Here is a 21,019-nt window from a genome sequence, read left to right on the forward strand (position 1 = left end):
TGACTATATTGAGTCAGCAAATTGCATGAATATACAGACACTGCTTTATAACTTTGACTTTATTTTATTTGGATTCCTACACGGTACTGAAATTTCTTCTTTAGGTGTTTGTGGCATTTGAATTGTGAAGATCAGCCAACTATTTTTCCATTATTACTTACAAATTACATATCCAACCTTTCACTGAGCAACTGGCTCTCAGATAATGAAAGAAAGGAACATAATCCACAATTTAATCTATAGATTATTCCATGGCAGGGGAATGATTGCTAGTAAATACATTATAATAAAATCTTCGAGGTATGGTTAAATATAAAAAATTTAAGCTGTTTTAATTTAAATATTCATGTGCTGTCAGGGGCCATGGAAGGGGATCAACAGGCAGCATTGGAACTCAAGGAACATGGCTGGGCAGTTGGCAAAGCCATGCTTGAGTGAGCCTTGGAGAGGCAAAGCCCAGAGGACTAAGTGTCCTGAAGATCTCATGCTGTTACTAAGCATAACTCTGATTGTTGCTTTTGTGGTAACCACATCCCTGGAAATCTATGGATTGTATGAAAACTCTCAAAAGGCACTCACAGGGCAAGGTTACTTCCTGGTACTTACAATAATAGTGGCTGACTGTTTCCAAGCATTGCTGCTGGAGCAGATTGATGATTCAACCCCCACCCTTAGAAAGAATGTAGACATGTAGAAATGTTAGTAAGGTTAGGTTAAGGCATTTTTGTTAATGGCTTTGAGGTAGAAAATCTAGTGGAAAATTTCAAGTTTAGAAAGACACACTTTTAATAGTTGAACAAGGGACTCCTTGGGAACAAGGAACAAAACAATTTGCTGGCAGACAAATCTTGCTAGGATGGGCTGGTGATCAAGGGTGAGGATTAATTCCTTGTACCCATTGCTGCCCTCAGCTTCCTGATATAAAAAACTGTTCATGAGTGGGTATGCAATATGAATATTTAAAATAGAGCTGACTGATTCTTTTTCATATATGAAAGTTTACCCTTGTGATTCTTTTAAGATTTTTTTATAAGATTACCATTTGAGATAAATAAAAAAAAAAGATTGGTTGTTTCTTTGTAACCACAAAATGCAACATGCCAGTATAAGAACTGCTAAGAAAAATATCTTGCTTGCTTACACTCTGTGAATCTATAACAAGTTGTTTGGACATGAATGTACGTGAGTTCTTGGGAATAATTTGTTTTTCACCTGTAATATGTAAAATGTTTAATCATGTAAGGGATATGGAAAACATTTTTTTTTACTTGTTTGTATTGTAATCATTCACTTACAGATAGAATATAACCATTGAAAGATTTTTCTGGGGTATATAAGTTGTAAAGGAAAAATCAAGAATACCTAGATGGGATATATCTGGATAGAGATAAGAAAAGAAATAAGATGAGAGATGATAAAAAGACCCTAAAGGTGTGTGTGTGTGTGTGTGTGTGTGTGTGTGTGTGTGTTTCCCCTTTTCACCGACCCCAGAGATTTAAGTTTGCTCCACTTGCCTGCCCTAGAGAATTAAGTTTTACTCCCTCAGATAGAAAAGTCCAATTGAGTGATTAGTTCTGGATTCCATGGCTCCCCTTCAATTCCTGAGCTGCCAAGGGCTGGTCCTCACAGCAGCAATATGCAGCTGCCTAATAACCATAAAATAGCACTTAGCATGCTAATAATGTCTTAAACTTTAATATTTTATATACATTGATATTTATGGATAATAAAATATATCCTATGTAATATTGTATAGATTTAAATTTGGGGCTTTCATTTTTTAGTTTATGTTACCATAAACATTACATATAATACTGTGATTTTATACATTGAAATTGTCAAATGTTCACAAAATACTCTAAACTCATTATCCTTCCATTGAAGAACATCAAAGAGAATAAAATAAGATTATTTTCTCTTGGAACTGTGTGTGTGTGTGTGTGTGTGTGTGTGTGTGTGTGTGTGTGTAAAATGTATGTGTATATGTATTTGTAAAATAATGTGTGAATATTCATTCTTAAAACTTATGAAATATCCCAGTACAATTGCATACTTAAATAAGTGTGCAAACCAAAGAGATTTTAGTAAAGCCTGACAGACAAAATACCAGTTTTTTTCTGGACTGAGTCTTTCCAATTAGTGAACTCAGACAACCTGAGTAGAAACTGATCTTATTTAAAAATAATTGTAATCTATTACTATTTCTATCATCAATACTAACATTAAACTAGTGTTGCTGTCACCACTCTCATTGATTTTGAATGCACATTTAACCAATTAAGTATGTTTATATACATTATGCTAATTAATCTTTATTCAACAGTCAAGAGATAAGGTTTAGAAAATGTAAGTGTCTTGGCACTTGGCTATGTCCATGATGTTCTCCTTGTACTCTTACTGAACACTGTTTTCTCTGTCACTATTGTTGAAAATCAACTCTCCCTGTTAGAAGGAGAAGCCCTCCATATGCCCCTGCATGGAAAGCTTATACCCCAACTGATGAAACCATTTTGGAAGGCTGTGGAAACTTTTTAGGATGGGGTGTTGATCTGAGGAGTGGGTCACTAAGGGTGCTCTTTGCTCAGAGATAATGGGCTGCTAGTTACAGTCTCACTCTGTGCTTCCTAGTCTGCCATGGTTCCATAACCCCTCCACCGTACTAACCCAGTGAATGCACAGTGTTTTTGCCATTACTGTGAGCTGGGAAAATGCAAGCCAAAATGAATCTGTTCTCCTTCAAGTGTTTTCTGCAAAGTGTTCTCAGCATTGCAACTCAAAGTAGCTAATATGGGATAGATAGCATGCTGTATTTTAGAGTTTGAGTTCCTTTCTCCTAATGACTACTTACATTTTATATAACATTGTTAATGGTAATGACAAATTCTTTGGCAGCCCTTTACAAGTAATCTATATAGCATGTTACATTTGCAATGGCATGCAGATTTCCAGAAACTTCTAATGGGCAGATCTGTCGTGCCTGATGTTTGAGAAGAAAATTTAAATTCATAGGGATAAAAGGGTTTGAGAAATTTCCAGAAAGTGTGCGCAAAGAGGATCTCGGGTGCTCTGGGTTATACCAGCACCCTCTTCTAATTAGCCTTCCATTTGGGAAACTCACCGAGCTCCTCACCCTACAGGTTTCCTCACTTCTGCTTCCCCTATTATCCAATCTAGCTTTGAAAAACCCCCGTTTCAGTTTATATTTGAGTATATTTTAAAACAAAAATGCAGTCAAGTTAATAAGAGCTCATGACTGAAGTGTTTACCATCCTTAGGGCTTAGACTTGAGTGAGAGTTTAGTGCTAATTCCTCATTGATGGTTAAGGTAGTCATACAGTTCATATCCTCACTGGGAGAAAAAGACTTTATCCAACACAATTAGCACTTTTGAAATGTTTCATTTTGATCCATAATATTGTGGTAATTGGCATATCCTTGGGGAATAGTGTTTGCCTCGCTCATGGTTCTCTTCTGTGACTCTGCCTTTGACTTTTTGATTTTCTTTCTCCTATATTCATAGAAAGCAGAACTCCATCTTGGCAATGCAGGGTGTCATGTTCTCGGTGTATTCACGAGCATGGAATGGGAGCCCACAATTTCTGTAATCAAGATGTCTGAGAGTCAATGTGCCCAGAAACTTCTCTTTAATCAGCTGTGATACTCTGTGCCCTGAACTCAAATTATCCCTGCAACAGGAGTAATCAAGTCTGAATAAAACCCAGGTTATTCTCCATGGCCCAGTTTATCTCTCTATAGCCACGGGGAAGGCTGCTCCATCAATCAAGTCTCCAAATAAAAAGGTAATTATTTCTTGATTTCTCCCGAGCAGATGCAGTGAGAGCAAGGTTGCTTCTGCTGGGAGCCCTGCTGTGCTGCCAAACAGTGGCAGTTATCTCAGAAGACAGAAGTAATTACCTGCAAGATGTTCCTGTCTTCGTAGGTAGGAATGACTCCTAGCCATTAAGACTGTCCTGGCCTTTCAGGCACCCTCCGATTCTAGACCTTTCAGGGACATTTGCTAATTTAATTTTAACTTAGACTCTGAATGCCTACGAATGTGCACACAGATATTAATGATATGAGGCTAGTGTCAGCCTCCAATTTGAGCAAGGACACATGTTTGGTGGATTAGTAACATGGTGAAGGGCCAAGGGCAGGGACTGGTCAGCAGTTTAACAAGGCTTCCAAATTCCTACATCATAGGCTCTTTCCAGTGTCCTCATGATGAACACTTATGAGTTGGCAAACCCTGGTTTCCATGCAAGCATACACACCAATATGTAAGTATTTGCAATCTTGTCCAAAAGAAGAATAGTCAGGATTTTTTCTCATTGTTTAGATTTCACTCTAAAGCAAGATATCCATAAACAAAAGAATACAAGGGTGTTTGTACTGTCAAAGACAGACAAGCACCACAGATCCTCAGGACTGTACAGAATTGAAAACATTGTTAAGATTGATGCATAGGCTAGAATGTTGGTTACAAGAGGCCACAATGTGTGCATGGTGAAAAGTGGGTTAGTGAACATCAAGAAGGTATATGTGTGGCACAAGTACAAGGCATTCTCACTCACACACACACACACACACACACACACACACACACACACACACAGAGAGAGAGAGAGAGAGAGAGAGAGAGAGAGAGAGAGAGAGAAGAGTTGCTGATAATAGTTTTACCTACATTTCAAGAAACCAGAAGGAAAAACACTGAAAGTTTTCACTATAAAAAATTAAATATTTGCAGAAGGACGTGGTAGTGCATGTCTTTAATACTAGCACTCGGTAGGCAGAGGCAGGTGGATCTCTGTGAATTTGAGGCCAGACTGGTCTCCAAACCAAGTTAGATAACAGCTAGGGCTACACAGAGAAACCATGTATTGAAAACACCTCAAAAAACAAAGAAAAATTTTTAAAAAAAGAAAATAAAAATTTGAACATATGTATATGCTTACTTACTTTGAGCAAAAATGGTACATTGTACATCAATTTGGAAGCTTTAAAGTATTGATGTCTATAACTTATATGTTCAAGGATAACCTAAAGATAAAAGTGGAGGAAATAATTTTGCATTTTTCTTTCAACTTTTGTTCATTTTCATTATGTCACAGTTAAATGTTATAAAATATATGCAGTCTACTAATTAGCTGAATCCAGTGCTACTTTCATCTTGAAATCACCTGGGAGATACACATTATATTCTTGTTCTAGTCAATGAGTTAATGGCTGTTTTGCAAAAAATCTGTCTAGAATAAAGAGCTAATACATCATTATCTGGGACACACTCAAATTTTATTTTTAGCTAGAGCAATATCCCTTCACTTAAAGAATGATTGGCTTCTATTTTACTTTTACAATCAATATGTGAATAGAGGGGGAAAATGAGTATTTGTAGAGTCTTATGCTGAGATTTATCAACCCTAGCACTGCTAACATTTTGTGCAACCTAATCATTTATTGTTCAGTCACATACATTGCTAGTTACTTAAAAATAGACCTTCATTCTACTCACTAGACATCAGTATTGTTTTCCTCCAGTTGTAATAACCAAAAATTATTCCAGACATTACCAAACTGTCAGGTATCCTTAGGCATACATAATGTGGAACAGACACAGTGATTTTGAGTGGATGCTCCTTGACTTGGAAAATAATTATCATTAACAACCTCCACCTCAGCCTTACAAATTAATATTTATTGTGTCCGTGAAAGCCCACATGTACATTAACAGAATAAGCACATCCTCATAAACAGATGGATGTAGTGATTATTATATATTTACCTGTAAATACCAGAATTAAGTCTCTAGAATTGTGAAAACATAATGATCACAAGGCAAGTACCAGAAAATGTTACCAAACTGCATACATCTGAACCAATTATTTATTAGACATTTTTTTTATATAGGCCTGCCATATCCACCTTATTCTGAAGCTCTCATTGATCATTTCTCTTTGATACATTCTACTATAAGTAATAGAGATCCAATTTAAAATAGAGTAAGAATATGGGTATTTTATCAGTGAGATAAGCCACCAGTGATAACCGTGTGTGCCATGTCTAGTCTCCTCTGTGCTTCCTTAAGACCCCTTTGAACTCATGTTTTCTGTGTTTGGCCTTGATGTCCAGAATGTAGCAACTCTGCTTATCACTAAACAGATACAGCAGCGATCATGATAAGTGGATTCACTTTAGGAAAAATATCATATATTATAAATTTGCTTGGATTTCTATAGCCAATGTTGAGTTTCAGGCTCTTCCTAATCCTCTGAGGAAGAAAATGATACCATTAATTGTGATCAGTTTATCCAATTGAATTCCTCAGGTGTGGTCTTTGTCATCCTTACAGAATTCCTGTGAGAGGAGGTTGCTTCATAAACAAAAATATTCCTTTCAGTCATTCTCAAATTTCCTCATGTGTGACACTTTCATACAGTTCCTCATGTTGTGGTGACCACCCCAACAATAAAAATATGTTTAATATTCCATAACTATAATTTTTCTACAACCCCTATGAAAGGATCATTTGTCTGTCAATGGGGTCGTGACCCAGAGGTTGGGAACCACTTCTTTAAGAACTACATCCTTCCCTTTGTAGACTATGCAGGAAACAAAGATGAAGGTAGAGAAGTTTTCATTGTCTCTCTGCACTCCCTCCCCCCTTCTCTAGCTTATCCCATAGCATATGATAGATGTTCTACTAAACTGATGTTTCTTATTCTTTTCAATAATGTATTTCATTTTCAATTTCTTCTTTTCTATATAATTTGTATTATCAATTGATTATAATCACAATTTTATGAAACATTTGGTATTCCAATAATGTGTAATGAACAGATTAGGCTAATTAGCATATCTGTTACTTCAAACACAGTTTTTTAATGTGGAGAGCATTACAAATTCTAAATAGGAAGAAATGATATATCATTGCTAAACAGTCATTTTAGTGTGCAACTGAACACTAGACCATATTCATATATAAGTATGACTTTATTCTGTTTGTCTTCCTCGTTCCATCCCTGGCATCTTCCTATCTCTCCTTATACTTTTCTAAGCACTATACTGACCCAGTCTTTCATGACATAAATCCCTTCATCTTCAATGTGTGAGCAAGAACATGTGCTGTTATTCACCTGTGCTAACTCACTTCACTCGTGCCCATCAAGCTAACACATGCAGCTGTTAATAGTAAGAATTCTTTATGGTTGATTAGTATTTCATTTTGTATACATATTACATCATTATAGTCACCCATCTACCGATGGACACATAGATCCTCTGACATGTGAAAAGTGTTGCATAAACATGGTGGCACGCATCTCCTTCTTTGTCATATTGATTCTTGCTGACTTCAATCCCATAGTGAGGAGGACAAGATATGATATGATAGTTCTTCTTTTAAAATTTTGAGGAATTTCTATGCTGATTTGCATCATAGTTGAACAAATTTTCCATCCTTCCAACAGCACAAAAGAGTTAATTTTCTCTGTATGGATGCTGTTGTTTTATTAATAACCATTATTCTTACTAGTATGATTTTGAATTATCTCCCCAATGATTAATGAAGTTAGGCATTTTTATGTAACTATTTGCCATTAATATGCCTTTCTCTCTTGAATCACATAATGCCACACAACACACTCTCCATTAAAACTCTATAGAGCAGAAAAAAATCAGAGTTGATGATGCTATGCTACCTTAACTTTAAAAGGAGCTAAAAAGCAGTAGCAGCCAAACAACAGAAAGTTTACCTCCAGGCAGATACAGTCCAACAGAAACACAGAAAAGCACGGAGTTCATCCATGCATTTTTACCCGACAGATATTGGATAAAGGCAACAAAAACATGCATTGGGAAAGAGACACTCTCTCCATTTAATTGTTCTGGGAATACACATGCAGAAGAATAAAACCAGACCTGTCTATTGTCCCTCACAAAAATTAAGTCTAAGTGAAATAAAGTTAAAGGTTATGACCTCCAAATTCTGCATTTGTTAGATCAAAACATGGGGATGGGTATCCTATGACAGTGGACTCAGGTGTTGATTTTTGGGGGGGGTGTTTCTTTAAAGTACAGGTAAGAAAAGTAAAAATAAATAAAGCTGTGTTCATCTAAGATACTTATTATAGCAAAGGAAATGACCAACAGGATGGAAATGCAGGCGACGCAATGGGGGAACTGCATCCGAGATGTGTAGCAGGTAAACAAGGTGAATAAACCGGAACTGCGGAAATACAGAATTTAGTATTAAAAAAAAATCACATAGTGTGGGGTGTAGAAAAGGGACTGTAGCCACTTTCAAAAAGAATCTGGTTATTTTAAGGTAACCATTATGTCCCTTTCAGATTTCCCTCCCTGGTCAGTAAGTGCTTCTACCTCCTCCCTGCAGAACAAAGCTTCATAGCACTATTCTGGTTTACTGCAAGTTATTGTGCATTTTCTCCGAATATACTCAGCAGCCACCCACACCTTCCTCCAGGCCTCATTCAATTCATCAATTGATCATTACATAACAACCCTTTCTTGTCTTATACTTCTCTGAAACACTTCATTACTATTACCAACACACACTCTTCTTGTATTGTTACAATTACACACCAAAAGATCAATAAGAATCTAGGCTAATCCTTTGATACTCTTTATGGAACAGAAAAAGAAGATGAGCACCACACAGAAATTGTCAACAAGTTCTTACAAGACAGTAAGTCATAAAAAAGAACATAGGTCTACTGAGTTCTTAAAAAAAAAAAAACCTCAAATAACTTGTGACAAATTAAAAAGTCATTGTTTTGAGTATAGAAAATATATAATTATCACACTCATAAAATATGAAATTGGTCTATTTTTAATCATATATTTGGTGAGCACATATTAAATTCATGACTATGGTACATAAAATAGAAATGTTTTAGAGTAAGTCAACCATAATATAATAATAAATGCAGTATATTTGCATACATTCTTTTAACATACACTCATTAAACCTAGATCTTCTGGTAATATTCCGTGGTAAGACACTGACCAAAATGAACTTGATAAAGAAAAGAGTTAATATGACTTACACTTCCATCCATGAGAAGCCAGGTCAGGAACTGAATCAGAAACCTTCCTGCATCAATGAGCAGTTAAGAAAGCACCCCACAGATGTGGCCAGAGGCTAATCTGATTAAAGCAACTGCTAAATCAAGGTCCTGTCTTCCCAGGTGTCTTTAGTTTGTGTCACTTTGAGAAAACCTACTCAGTACACTGGTGGTTGTGTTTCTTCTTTGGAGGCCGTCATGACTGTGATCCGAACTGTAGTATGGTTACAGTTTCCTTCTCCATCAGTTTCATTCACAGGCAGAGCTCTCTTGGTTGCCTTGGTGTTCTGGCTCCCTGCTAAATCCATTCCCACAGGACAGACCCATCCAGTAGCCCAGCAGAGTGAATGCCATAGCTCTTAGGCTGATCACAGGCCTGGGGGTTCTCTATTCCTGCCTCTGTCACTTACTGCCTGAATTATCATCCAATAAGACTTTTCATTTCTCTGAGTCTTCCTGAACCCTTGTGTCTGGAAAGTAGGCTTAGCATCTATTGTTTGTTTGTTTGTTTTTTGTCTTTTGTTTTTTTGAGATGCGGTTTCTCTGTGTAGTTTTGGAGCCTGTCCTGGAACTCGCTCTGTAGACCAGGCTGGCCTAGAACTCACACAAATCTGGCTGCCTCTGCTTCCCAAGTGCTGGGATTCAAGGTATGTGCCACCACTACCCGGCTGGCTTTATCATCTATTTTTACACTCAGATATACAAACAATGTTATTTTATAGCAGAAAGTTCGTAGTGTGTAAGTTGTGGGCTGCTGAATAAGCATTTTTCTTTAACAATTATTTCAACTAAAGCAGTATCAAAAATAATAAGCTAGTGAATAGTGAGCACATATGCATGCACATCTTTGTTCACCATGTTTTATTGTCTGAGCAATACAGAACCTTATGGTATGTTATTTCTCTGTAGATGTGCTGACACTGAACTCATGGTCAACCGTGGTACATGCCTGATTAAGCTTATAGAGCATATCATCTTCCTCCATAAGATGTAATGTGCCCTTCCTGTGTCTAGATATGCAAGACAGCGCACTAGCATGTTTGGAACATTATCAACAATGAAATCACCTTCAAAATGAACAAAAATATGAAAAACGTGGTCTATTTAGGCACACCAGGGATACTCCTTTATAATGTGAGAGCTAAAACACAAAGCCTGCTTTTTTGCTTGATCTCAGCTGGGAACCATCTTGCCAACTATTTGAACATTTTTACTGTGCCTCTCTTCATATTTCCATCCCTGATTGTAAAAGGGTTGGCAGTATCTGACATCACTGAGAAATATGAGTTTGTAGAGCAATTTGGAAGTACAGGACCCAAACAAGGAGCAATGTTTTGTTTATAGGTTAATACAGGTAACCAACTCAGGAGAGCAAATTCTTACATTCTCTTTAGGATTCCTTATTTGGATTATGAGTAATAAAGATTAATTAGGAAGAACTGAAGAGATAACTCAATTTAGACAATGCTTTCCCATGCAATCTTAAAGTGCTTAGTTGAATCCCTAGTGACCACAGAATAAAGCTGGGCACAATGATGCCTGATGTATATACCAGCAACCCCAGAAGTGGGGAGAGAGACAGGTTTATCTCCTGAGGCATGCTGGCCAGCCAAGCCAACCTGCCTAGCAAGTGCCTGTTAGACACAAGGCTTTTAAAATCAAGTGGTGGCACCCCAGGTTCATCTAGGTGGAGTGCTGAGAAAAATCAATGATACAAGTTCTCATTGAAAATGGGGTACTTGAGAACCAGCAAAGGCTAATGTCCATGCTCAAAGGAAAGGAAAGGGAAAGACCAATGTCCCAGTTCAGACACAGACACCTGACCTCAATGCCTGTGCTCCTATGTGCTATGCTGTGCAGCCTCTAACCTGCCTGGCATTCCTTCCAGTCTTTTCCATTCAGGCATGGAATGAAATAAAACGAGTTAGAAATAATAGAATAACACAAATGACTAACTTGCGTACTTATGGGGGAGCCTAAGTCATTTCTTAGGGCATCTTTGTCTAGCTTGTTTGGAAAATTCTAGATCTAGCTACAGAAATGAGAAATAGATTCACCAGTCTAAAAAAGATTTTGTTGCCAATCTAAGGTGCCTCATGTGATTTCTGCATCTTTGGCAGAGATAAATAGGATGAATCACTGCTACACCAATTTCAGCTAAATTACCTCCATCCTTTTTTCCCTGTCTCTGAGTAACTCTAGTTTGTGAAATCGAGTGGCTCTAACAGCTATGATTTTCTTTCCTTTTTAAATATTTTTCTAAGCAGCACAATGTGTTTAATTTTAGCTTTACGCATATGTGCTACACAGGAGTTCATGCTGAAGTAATCAGAAAGAAGTTTACATCCTAAAAAGGTAGAAGAAAATGTGTATCATCCTAGCAAAGCAACACACAGAAGATCCTGGCCAGAATGATACCAAATGTAAGCTAAATGTTATTACGGCTCAAAAGTGAAGATGGAGAGCTGTGGAAAAGAAGATGAACAAGTAGTCAGAAAATAAATTAAAAATATATTAGCACTAAAAGAGTTTCTTTCTGTAAGGGGTAATAGAACGTTATGACGTTATGTGACTCCCAGTGACCTCTGTGGAAAGATGAAGAACGGCTCTGTTCTGAAATGGGAGATACTTTGGGGTAGGTCTTCTGCTTGGAACTCTAACTCCAACCCTAGTTTGGTTCCCAGCTTGGGTCAACTGTCCTGAATATTGTCAGAATCAGTAAAACTACCTTCAGCTTCGCACCTTTGTGAATCTGCAGGTCTGTTTCATTTTCTCAAAGAATGTCTCCAGTTGACTTTCCACCTTGTTCGTTTTTATAACATCTTTCAGCCTCTATCATTACACTCCTTTTGAGAGGGCGCTCCCCTCCCCATGCTTAACATAGACATGAACAAGTTATTTGTTTTATCTCAGTGTTAATAGAATCTTATACTTCCCTTTTGTTCATATATATTTTATGTTCCAAATATATTTCCTTTCTTATCCCTTGCACTTTCTGCAGAGCTTCCCCAGAGAAACATTGTTTATTTCTATTGTTCCTTTTTTGCCCCTTGTCTGGAAGGGGGTATGAAGAATGAGTTTTCTGCACTAGCATCTGTGTATGTATGTGTGTGTGTGTGTCTGTGGAACATTTTGTTCTTTAGTGGCAAGATGAGACAGACAAAAATCTTAAAGAATTTGTGACAGCTATAAAATGTTCCCCACAGAGAACAGAAACTTAATAGCCCAAGAAAAGAGAAACTAAGAAAAAAATAACTGCCCAGCATTGTTGGGAGAAGCCGTGGAAAAAGTGCGGAAGGTACCAAGACAGAGCGACAGATGGAAATGTCTGCATTGACTGATTGGATGTGGGACAATTATGTGCAAGGATTTGCATGTGTGTGGTGTGGCATATATAGTGTATATAGACAGGGTATACATATGTGATATATAATATGTACATAGGTGCAATACCTGTGTTTGGTGTGTGTCTTCAGCCTGGTGTGGTACCAGTGGTGCGTGAGTCTGTTTTTTATTTAGTGTGTATGTATATATCCTGAGGAAAGGCAAGTAAACATCTTAATGCTACTGTCCATGTTTAGAAAAACATTACAGAAAGAATATATTTTCAGTTAAATTTGTTCTTGTTTTCATTAAAAAGTCTAATGTGCTCTCCTCTTACTCTCTATCTCCTTCCCCTACCTAACAGACCTTCATTTCAACCAGTTCCTTCCCCAGATTCATGACTTTTGGCTTTGCTCTGCTGACCCATTTAGTTTAATCCAAGCCATCTCTGTGATTATTGAAATTCGAGGGTCCAGTGGAGGCTGGTGGAGTCGCCAATCAGTACAGAACTGACAGCGATGACTCCCTGTCTCAGCATAACTGTCCCTCTTGTGAAGGCAGGCAAAGCAAATGGATTTTTTTCTCCAGATTTAGCATGAGAAAGACACACACACACACACACACACATACACACTCACACACACAAAATGTGAGAAGAGAAGCCAGGCATATAAAACCCTAATATATGATTTTGAATAGTGTGAGCTCGGAGTCCTGGGAGTGCTTGGGAGATTCTCGAATACTACAGGTTGTTTCAAAACAAAAACCTCTGATGACTATGCGTTTTCCCAGAGCTTGTAGAAAGGCCAAACTTTCCAGAACACGAATGAGATGTTACCTACAAAGGAAAATTAGTCAATTTTGCTGATATAAAATTACTCTAGAGGTGTGAAGTGAATTGCGTTATTTTTATGAAGCATTTTGAGTATTGTTAATGGAGGTTTTCTTACTGTTGTGGGCTGAATAGTAAATGTTCCCCCTCTCCCATTGGCTCATGGGTTTGAACACTTGGTCCCCAATTTGTGGCGCTATTTCAGGAGGTTATGGAACCTTTAGGAAGTGGAGCCCTGCTGGAGAAAGTATGTCACAGGGGGTGAACTTTGTGTTTGTGTATTTATCACACACACACACACACACACAGCTAATAAATAATAAAGGAAATACTAGAAACCAATTTTTTTTCCAATTGAGGAAATCAGGAACAGGTATTTCCTTTAATTTAAAAATTATATGTATGTTTGTGTGTTTGTGTGTGTGTGTGTTTGTGTGTGTGTGTGTGTGTGTGTCTATACAGGCAATATCACATATGTGAAGGTCAGAGGGCATCTCCTGCAGTCTCCTAACCCATCCCACTATACATGGGTTCCAGGTTAAAATTAGGTCACCAGACTTTCTCAGCAAATGCCTTTACCTCCTGAGCAATTCTGCTCACCTATTTTTATTATTTTAATGCAAAGAGATTCAAGGATAAAAGGCTGATTTGACTTTGTTGCTATATGCAGTCTATCTATTTTTTTTATACACAACATAAGGGGAAAAATGTAACGACAGAGTCTCTATTACTTGGAGAAAACTCTACAAGTATTTTGAGCTTGTAATTCTGGTTGTTAAGATGTTCATTATGCAGTACATATTTATTTTACCCTTCTCACATAACATTACCTAGGTTCTAAGAAAAAAATATTCCCGATTCCTTGACAGTGTGGGTGTGTGAGATTTGGTGAAAAATGAAAGGACATAAAATGATGAAAGCAATCTATGTGGAAAGTATGGTCCAAATGAATAAAATGGGAAACAAGATGTCCTAAAATACTCTAAAAACAAAGCATGGCTGTGTTTGCATTATCTTCATTGAGTGATTCAGAGGCATATCGGGCTGTATCAACTAGCCATCTTGTGGAGTCTAAAGGAATCTATTTTGTTTTCTGCTGCACTGGCCTACTTCCCAGGGATTATGTTACATAAATACTTTGTATTCACAAGACTGGGACATGGGTGACCAGCAGGCACTCCATTACCTCCCCAGATGAAACCTGAGCAGCAGCTCAAGCTTTGTGAGTTTGTCCACCTGCAGCCAGGGACAGCTGGAACCCACTAAGTGCCTGCAGCCATATTGATGCTGCTCTCACTGTAGTCTCCTCCTTACCCACTGGGTGTGTTCTATTCAATGCATTCTGAGTACTTTGTAGTTCCCATCCTCACACAGGAATGTATCTTTGGCTCCTAGCTATAGAAAAATATACTGTGCACCTCATCTGAGGATATTCTCGTCTAAGAAGGGATGTGTATTGCAGCCCAATCTCTGACACTTGTTGGTGGTTGTGGGGGAGGGAATTGGCTCCTGGAATTGTTTTAAACATGGATGAAAACTAACTTTTAGCAATGTAATGTGAATGGTCATTAGCATATAAACTGCTCAATAACACAAACCAGCTGGAAACATTCTCTTTAATCCTTTCTCTTTTTTATCTTATAATACCCCAGCCAGTGTATTGCAGACTGATTTTATTTCAGATTTAATAATCTTCCCCCATTGGAATCTGTGTCTCCCTTACATTGTGCTTCCAGTCTTCACAGAATCCTTTGCACAACACAACAGATCTTGACATATGATAGGCAATTTATAAATATGAGTTGCAGGAAGGATTTGGCCTGGTAACACTGCAGCAGGTAGAATAACACTCCTCCTTGACATGTATTCCTGTATCTCCCAGACTTGGCACCAAGTGCGTTTGCACAGCAAACAAAGACTATTGCAGATGCAATGAAGTTAGCTTATCTCATGACCTTGAGATGGAGGCATGACCATTGATGGTGCATGGACCCAGTGGAATGAACAGGCCTTATAAGGGAGAATTGGCATCAGAATCAAGCATCCCAGAGAGACACTTGATTAGGTGTTACTCCCTTGAGAGCTGCAAGGGAAAAGGATACCTCTGGAGGCTGGAAAAGCCAAGGATGAGATCATGTGCCAAGGCTAGCAAAAGAATGCTGTCTTTGCTTCATATTGGGACAAGCTCATGCCAGAGTACTAAATATTAAATACTAATATTATTTAATTAAATATTAAATAAAAATAAATACTAAAACATGTATTACTGGTTAACTAAAGCATGTATTACTGGTTAACTAAAGCATGTATTACTGGTTAGGTGTTGTGTGCATGCTTGGAAGTATTCCTGCCTCATCTGAAAATGGCTAGTTTTCGTAACTGTCTCAGTGGTAGACTCATGGGCACCTTCCTTCATTATTAGAGTAAAGAAAGTGATAACATTGAGTGTAGTTACTAGCTGGTCAAAATCCTCACTAGCACAGAACTTCGGAACAAATTGGTAAGCTCTACTAAATATTTTGCCTGTTTAATGGAAAATTATAATTATTGACCTATTTGTCTATCTATCTGTCTATTTCTAGTTTACTTATTTCTCTGTTGTGATGGAAGGCTGAAAAAATACATCTCATGGAGAAAAGTGTTTATTTGGCTTACAGGTTCTTGTCAGCCACCTAGGGAAACCAAAGCAGGAACTCAAACCAAGAGCTTGAAGGAGAAATTATGAAGGAACACTACTTATTGGTTTTCTCTGTCACCTTTTATATGCAGCCCTGGAGCCTAGGGATGGCACCACTCACAGAGGGCTGGGGTCTCCTACATCTACTGAAAAATTAAAAAAAAAAAAATGTCCTGAAGACTTGTTTGTAAGTTAATAGGATGGAAGCACTTCTTCATCTGAGATTCTCTCTTTCCAGGCATGTCTAGGTTTGTGTCAGGTTGACAACAGAAGCTAACTGTTATATAAACACACACACACACACACACACACACACACACACACACAGAGAGAGAGAGAGAGAGAGAGAGAGAGAGAGAGAGAGAGAGAGAGAGAGAGAGGAGTCTTTAGAGCCAAGTTGTTAAAAGTACTGGTAATATATGCAAAGCTTCTGAGAATCAGTTCCCATAGTAAAAACACATGCAAATAGAAGTCACTGTTTTGTATGATAAAATATCATAAAGCGTATGCACTACATGAACATGAGTTACAGGAGTCTCAGCAAAGGTCCTGGAGCAATGGCCTGGCTTGCATGTAAGACCACAATGGGAAGAACACGCCAGCCGAGGTCAAAATAAGAAAGAGTGAAAGTCAGTCTCCACTGTCAGTTTGACATTTTTAGTCACTATGGAAATGTGCCTGTGTGCGCCTCTGTTGGGGGGGGGGATGGGGCAGAGAGAGAGATAGAAAGGTTATCTGAAGACAGAATCCTATGCTGAATGGGAGCATCACGAAAGGGGTGGAGTATGAGATTTAATATGGAGAGAGAAGTAGGCCATGTACCAGCATTCATATCTGTATCTGTGTCCTGGCTGTGGCTGCCGAGTGAAGAGCTGCCTCACACTCCTGCTGTGATGACCTCCTTCCACGATGGAGTCTACCTTCTAATCCTTGGTCCTTAGGTTTCTTGGTCAGGCATTTTGTCAGAGTAAGCAGAAATGTAACTAACAAAAGGACTCCTGACAGAACTCAAAAGAGCGTTGATGGCTGGTGTCTCTGGGTGACAGTGGGGCCACTTGGCTTTGGAAGACTGTACCCTATGTGTGAATAGCATCCAGGCTTTGGCAGTTCAGGGACTTTGCTCTGGTTTCTTTCTGTTGCTGTGATAAAACGTTGACCAAAAGCAACTTATGGAGGAAAAGGTACATTTCATCTTACAGGTTACAGTCCCTCATCAAAATAACCCAATGTAAGAACTCAAGGCAGGAGCTTGAAGTAGAATCCAGTAGATGAATACTGATCTGCCCCATGGCCTACAATGCTCTTATTTAAATGAAATTACGCTGTGACTCACATTGTCATTTTCTAGGTAGTCGCTCTGTCATTATGGTGTCATAGAAAGCGTGATATCACCACTAAAGTATTTTCCCCCTTTGGGGAAGAATTGTCATTATCAAGGTGAATGGTGGGAAAACATAAATCTTCCTTGCAATGGACAAAGAATTAAAAAGAGTAATGATATTTTAAGAAGGTAGTATAAGAAAAATGAGGCCAGGTAGTTAGGTAGTGTTGATTAGAAAGTCGAAAATAGTCAGTTGCTGCACTTAGTGATTTACGATACCCTCTTAGTGCATACATGGAGGTTATTTGCTCCAGAAGGAAACTGTAGACAAATTCATAATTCATAATATTTAGCAATAAAGTTGTGATGAAGCAGCTAATGCTAACCAGTTAGCAGAACAGATATTCAGAGTCTCAGGCTCCGGTCTTCAGGATGCTGAAGATGTTTTTTATTTTGCTTTGGTAATGCAACTGTTTTTCAACAAATCTCTTTTCATAACCACAGATGCATGAGACACACTAGACATAAAAAAACAGCAAAAGTAGATGTAAGGGAAGATCCTTGAGTCCCTGGTCATGGAATTCCTAACCCTTATTCCACGAAATTCAATTTTATGGTAATAAAAGTTGTTTATCATAGTTTGAGTGTTATATGAAAGCATATATATGATTATGATTCCCAAAGGTAGAGCTCTTTTCAATCATTAGTCACAGACAAAATTCAGATATGTGACATATTAGTGAGTTTAGTGGGGTTCAATGAAACTCTTTATGTCTTTATATATTGACAGGGTGACTCAGTTATCCATTGATTCAAAACAATATTTGGCCTCTTATATATCTCATTCAAATGCTTATAAATAAGGCTATTTAAAAGAGTTTAAGAAAACTATATATATGAATAGTATCCTACTTTGCTGAAGATGTTTATGAGCTGTAGAGGGTTTTGGTAGAGTCTTTTATGTATAAAATTATATCATCTGCAAATAAGGAAACTTTCACTTCTTCCTTTCCTATTTGATAACTCTTTCAATTGTCCAATTGCTCTACTAAGACCTTAAGTACTATAGTGAATAGGTACAAAGAGAATGGACATCCTTGTCTTGCTTCTGATTTTAATGGAAATGCTTTGAATTTCTCTCTGTTTAGAATAGTTTTGGCTGTGGCCTTGCTGTCAATTGTTTTTACTATGTTGAGGCATGTCCCTTTTATCCCTCATTTCTCCATGACTAATCAAGAAGGGATTTTGTATATTGATTTTGTATGTTATCAAGGACATTTTGTGTATCTGATGAGATGACCACGTGGGTTTTGTCTTTTTGGTAAAGTTCTGTTGCTGAAGAACAATTATTTATTATTTATGTCATAGAACATGGAGAAATTGAGCTGGTGCCCTAGTAGAAGCTGCACACTTACTGACTAGTGTTCAAAGTTCAAGAAGATACATTCTAAGCTACTGGATGAGAAATCAATCATCAATTTTGCTCAGCTACAAACCCTGTGACCTACAACTGAGACCTGCCTGTAAGATAAACTGGTGTCATGGTGACAGAAATGTTATGGAAATAATCAACTACTCTTTGATAGGATTTAAAGCCCACACTCATATATGACACTGATACTTATTGTTACTTACCAACAAACAGACTAGATAGATCATGAGCCTAGGGGAAAACCTATTATTATTCGGCTAAAAGAACAAAGCAATACATTGATTTCCAATGACATATTCCTATACCCATATAGAAGAGCCTGTTCAACTCTCGGAGAAGCTTCTTCTTGCATTATATAGTAATTAACATGATATCCACAACTGGAAAAAATTCATAGAGTGAGATACTTTGAAGTACTCAGCCCTAAGAGTGATGATGCCTCTATGAAACCTGTCCACTCAAGGCTCAGGGATCTACTTGGAATAGGAGGCTGAAAGACTGTGAGAGACAGATGTGGTGGACAACCAAAAAAAAAAAAAGCATCTTCCAGACACAACAAGGCTGATACATATGTGAACTCAAAGACTGTATAGCACATACAAGACCTGCAGAGGCTAAAGACAGAGCAAATTCCAGTATTGACAATAGTAAGTTTACAAAAATTCTACCCCTAACCAAGAATCTACATTCAATTGATACCTGCTGGGAAAGAAAAAAAGTTTTCTCCAGTGGAATGTCACTGGGTAGATATCAACCATTCTCCAGGTAGGCACTATGTTCCTGAGGGAAAGAATATGATGAAATTAAATGAAAAATTTTAAATGAAAATTAAACAAACAAAAGCAATAGAGAAATATAGTAATAAAATAATAATAGAGAAATATACCTAGGCACATACCCCTGTGCATATGGGAAGTACAAATTTGATTCAGCAGCTTATTAATAACAAAGAATCAGTTGGAATAGGGAGGGAGATGAGTTGTGGGGCACTAGGGAGAGTTGAAGAGAGGCAATGGTGATTAGGTAAGTTCAATATACATTATATAAATGTATAAAGCTCTCAGATAATACAAAAATTCCCCCAAAGAGGAAATAGGGTTACAACAAGCAGGCATGAATTTAAATGCTATCTTATCTACAGAATCCACACATTGTTACAGCAATACTGATTTTATGTAACTCCCCAAAACTGTAACAAGTGATATTATTTCCCAAATTAGATATCTAAAATGACTTTGAAGCCTAGAAAGTTTGGGTGGAAGCTTTTGTCCTAATCATCACATAAAACTTTCTCCCCAAATCTGTTCTATCTTACCAGGGTGATGTATCCTCGCATATGTTTGCTATTTCATTACTAATAACATGTAGGGAAGCATCACAGAAGCATGAATTACAGGATAATGCCAATTACTGCCACCATCTGTGGGAGCCATTCTGGGTCGGAAAACCAGAACAGAGGACTGTATTTGTCATAGAGTGACAGATGATGGCCAGCTTGAGAAGGTTTTCATCCCTGCCTGCTAGACAGAACAGCAGAGAGGAGACATTAATGATAACATACATCAGCTTCTAAGCATCTTTGTTAACATCATTTAGTGGTACTTGTCAGTTTGTTACTTCTTGCCTGTATATGAAAGGAATCAATAGTATCCTTTGCAATCTTGAAACACAGTAAACAGAGATTCTCCTGCCTCCAGATTTGGAAAGTGTAGGTGGACTTTTCTTTCCCGGTCACCAACTCCAAGTAGCCACACAAAGGCTTATATTAATTACAAATGTTCGGCCAATAACTCAGGCTTGTTACTAGCCAACTCATACATTTAAACTAACCTGCCAGAGTCCAGCTCCACATGAGGGCAGGGTTGAATGAGGCATGGGACACTTCTTAGTTTATATTTTTATAGTTTATATCTCTGACATGGACAGAGAGGAAGCACATCTTGGTATGGCTTGTCCTGCTCTGATGGGGGCCATCCCCTCCCTTCAGGACAGATGCCAGCAGAGGATGTAAGGAGTTGGTGAGAGAAGGAGGTGTGCTAGGCCAAGGTGGTCAGGAGACTCTTGCAGCCTGAGTAGCAGCTAGAGTGCTTTTTTATTTATGCAGAATTTGGTAATCAGGGATACATTCATGCTGTTCCAAAACATAAATCATATCATTTTTTTTGTTTTGAACATGTGTTTCACTTCCTTTTGGTTATCATTAATAACTATGACAGAACAGAGTTATCATTTCCAATCATTTTCTCTCAAGTTTTGACATCATTTATAAATAGTTATCATTTTTACTCATAAACCCCATAGTCCATTTTTTTAATAATCTAGAGGCAAATGGTAGCTTGTTCTTAGGCTGGTA

General features: G+C 37.8%; 1 pseudogene; it reads left to right on the top strand.

The window, feature by feature from the left end:
• Positions 1-8,169: 8,169 nt before the first annotated feature.
• Positions 8,170-21,019, top strand: part of LOC102906281 (large ribosomal subunit protein eL13 pseudogene) — an 89,803-nt pseudogene continuing 76,953 nt past the window's right edge.

This window comes from Peromyscus maniculatus, chromosome 22 (assembly GCF_049852395.1).
Source record: "Peromyscus maniculatus bairdii isolate BWxNUB_F1_BW_parent chromosome 22, HU_Pman_BW_mat_3.1, whole genome shotgun sequence".
Lineage (NCBI taxonomy): Eukaryota > Metazoa > Chordata > Mammalia > Rodentia > Cricetidae > Peromyscus > Peromyscus maniculatus.